Here is a 3958-nt window from a genome sequence, read left to right as displayed (position 1 = left end):
TTTTGTGGGCCTCTCCATGAGTCCTAACTGATCACGTAATATAATTATCTAATGTTTCCTTTTTCAGCTATACCCTCTTCCTAAATATGTTCCTACCTATTATCTAGATTACCCCTTAACCTCACCTTAACAGATAAAGAATCTCAAATTTTATAGCCTTTCAAAATCTATCCCCCGGTAGTTAAGATTCGCCTCTTCTAAACACAAGTAGCTGTACTTTTTTTTCCTTTTTTTTTCCAGTGAAAATAAGCAAGCAGCTGTCAACTCCATTTTCAAAGTAAACGCCATTGCTATATATAATTGACTCAAGGTCAAACTCCTCGCTACCATCTGTACAAAAAAGTATGTCTTGAAATACAAATTGCCAACACTAAATAAGTACACATGCAGCGTTATGGGAGGGATAACATACGCTTATGCACTCATGGTTACGGATTAAAATCTTCCAAAAAAACATATGAGTAGGTCAAGTTTTCACTGAAGTGAAATCATAGCATTCTATTTATCATGCTCCAGCAAGAGCAAAAACATGCAGTGACACATTAATATCATATTCACAGGTTCTGTACAACTAGTTGAGTTTTCTCAGTAATCATTATTTAGAGGAAAAAAATGTAATCCACTTTTGCCAACTGTAGAATGTGTTGGGCAAAGTATACTATAAAACCCCAGCTAAAGCAGCAGAGATAGTGGGGTGTCAACCTGTCAGTAGGTCAAAATGCTTTACAGAGGTTAGCCCTCATGTTAGATAAACCTTGCTGATGAATTGGAACTGCCCACAACTTGCTCCTCTTTGGTTCAGATATCCTTACATGTGAAATTGCATTGGCAAGTGCATCAATCCACACACAAACATCATGATATTATGAATTGCAACTTTCAGATGATGAAGAAAGGCTTGAAACCTCATTAAGGAACCCATCATCCATCCTGTTTCTTCCTAACCTAGGTTCAGGTGCAGCAACAAAGTTGTGGCAAGCAGCTCCATTTTGGTGCTTCAACTTTGATTCAACGGGCAGGATCTTCAATGTACGTTATGTGTAGAAAGATATCCATGGATGTCCTGAAATTGAACCACATAATATTAATTTAACATGCAAACAATCGAACAGTTCTTAAAACTTAAAAGTACTGTCATTTTATTTCCTGTTTAAAAACATTAGGGAGAAAAAGAGAGCCTCAACCACATAGAAGAACACATAATAAAAACTAACAAAAGTAAGTGAGAATTAACAGATTCCCACTGTTATCCCAACCAAAACAAGGCAATCCTTCTAATTATTAAGAATTCATGTGAAAGGCAAAGATACTTTTCAACAAAACTTGGAAATTTCTAATTTTAATTATTTCAAGATTAAAAAACAAAAAATCAGACCAAATACAACTAGTCTTTGGTGTATTCATCATTGAGGAAGAGAGATAAAGCACGCTACAAAACATTAATAATCTATCATAAACTTACTAAGTACTTCATCAGCTGTTATCCTTGCTGAAATATCCCTTGTCAGCATTCTCCCAACAAGATCTCGTGCAGGTTTAGATATTGATTCCCACATCCCGGTTTGGAAATCTAGCTTGGAATTCTTAATAGCCTCAAAAACTGCTTCTTGTGAATCCCCTTTAAATGGAAGAACACCAACCAACAGAGCATGCAGGAGCACTCCAGCACTCCATATATCCGCCTTTTCTGAGTATCTCCCCAACAACACTTCTGGTGCAACATATGCAGGGCTCCCAGCCAAACCCGTCAAGTTCTGACCTGCAATGCAAATTTCTAGACAATGAGGCTATGCATAAACAACATAAATGACTCATGTATGTATCTTTTACTTATGTGTGTGTATTTATATATATGTCAATTGAATTACTGATATTTTTAAATGCTTAAAAATTAAACAAAGTGACCTTAGAGTAGGAATGGTTAGCTTCAAACTATTATAAGCATTTTCTCTAGGACCTCTTATTCTTAGACCGCTAGCAAATTTAATTGAATACTGAACATAGTAAACTTAAGGGAGATGACCATCTGAACTCTCCAATTTTTTACTCCTATGTACAGGGTAACATTAGTAAAGTACAATTCAGTTGAAAGCTCATCATGATGAACTTCTTCAAACTTGCCTAGACATTTTTTATTAACAGAATGACTAGGATGGAATTTTACACAAGGCAGGTTGTGTAAGGATTCTATTCATAGAAGTTAGCACATATATATACCATAGGATAACAAAAAAAGAAGATCATCCAAACAGGTTTAACATATTACCCTTAGAAATTCTCATGGCCAGGCCAAAATCAGCAAGCTTTATTTCCCCCGAAGCAGTAAGCAGAATATTCTCAGGCTTGATATCTCTGTGCACAACTCCCATATCATGACAATACTTGATGACCAACATCACTTCCTTAAGTATATTAGCAGCCCGCTGTTCAGAACAAGGGCCCTCCCTAAACATCTGGTCGACAAGTCTTCCCCCAGAGCACAATTCCATCACCAGATGAGAGCAATCAGCTTCCTCATACACTGCCAGCAGAGTCACAACCCCAGGATGCCCTGACAAGTGCTGCATTATCTCCACCTCCCTGTAAACAGTCTCATCCCCCTTCTTCAGAGTCTTACACGCATACTCCGCGCCGCCAACAAGAGACCTACACAACGAAACAGATCCATACTTTCCTTGCCCGATCGTCACCCCAGTAACATAATCATCTTCAATCTTGTTCTTCCTCCCCATCTGGGTAGCCACGTCAATGCAACCTATCTTCCTCTTTAGGCCTCTTCCCGCGGACACCCCAGTAACATAATCATCTTCAATCTTGTTCTTCCTCCCCATCTGGGTAGCCACGTCAATGCAACCTATCTTCCTCTTTAGGCCTCTTCCCGCGGTCACCCCAGTAACATAATCATCTTCAATCTTGTTCTTCCTCCCCATCTGGGTAGCCACGTCAATGCAACCTATCTTCCTCTTTAGGCCTCTTCCCGCGGTCACCCCAGTAACATAATCATCTTCAATCTTGGCCTCTTCCCGCGGTCACCCCAGTAACATAATCATCTTCAATCTTGTTCTTCCTCCCCATCTGGGTAGCCACGTCAATGCAACCTATCTTCCTCTTTAGGCCTCTTCCCGCGGTCACCCCAGTAACATAATCATCTTCAATCTTGTTCTTCCTCCCCATCTGGGTAGCCACGTCAATGCAACCTATCTTCCTCTTTAGGCCTCTTCCCGCGGTCACCCCAGTAACATAATCATCTTCAATCTTGTTCTTCCTCCCCATCTGGGTAGCCACGTCAATGCAACCTATCTTCCTCTTTAGGCCTCTTCCCGCGGTCACCCCAGTAACATAATCATCTTCAATCTTGTTCTTCCTCCCCATCTGGGTAGCCACGTCAATGCAACCTATCTTCCTCTTTAGGCCTCTTCCCGCGGTCACCCCCAGTAACATAATCATCTTCAATCTTGTTCTTCCTCCCCATCTGGGTAGCCACGTCAATGCAACCTATCTTCCTCTTTAGGCCTCTTCCCGCGGTCACCCCAGTAACATAATCATCTTCAATCTTGTTCTTCCTCCCCATCTGGGTAGCCACGTCAATGCAACCTATCTTCCTCTTTAGGCCTCTTCCCGCGGTCACCCCAGTAACATAATCATCTTCAATCTTGTTCTTCCTCCCCATCTGGGTAGCCACGTCAATGCAACCTATCTTCCTCTTTAGGCCTCTTCCCGCGGTCATCAGAGACAATGTCCCACAAGGAGGAGCAGTGGCAAAACCCGCCACCCTACTCTTGTAGGAACCAGCTGAGTCTATCTTAGTATTTTCTCTACACCTCTTCTTCAACCTCGAACAATCTTCCATCGAATAATGGGTCTCAAAATTGGACGACGGAGACCCATGAATGGATCTCAAAATGTCAGTCAATTTCGAGGACTCGTCACACTCACTTCCTTTCCTTTTCATCCTCAT

The 3958-nt window shown here is 41.1% G+C and overlaps 1 pseudogene; it reads right to left on the bottom strand.

The window, feature by feature from the left end:
* Window positions 1-713: 713 nt before the first annotated feature.
* On the bottom strand, window positions 714-3958 carry LOC133305574 (serine/threonine-protein kinase PEPKR2-like; annotated as a pseudogene).

This window comes from Gastrolobium bilobum, unplaced genomic scaffold (assembly GCF_033153095.1).
Source record: "Gastrolobium bilobum isolate Gb01-03AN ecotype WA unplaced genomic scaffold, APGP_CSIRO_Gbil_v1 utg518508, whole genome shotgun sequence".
In the NCBI taxonomy this organism is placed as follows: Eukaryota; Viridiplantae; Streptophyta; class Magnoliopsida; order Fabales; family Fabaceae; genus Gastrolobium; species Gastrolobium bilobum.
This window is presented reverse-complemented; position numbering and strand designations above follow the sequence as displayed.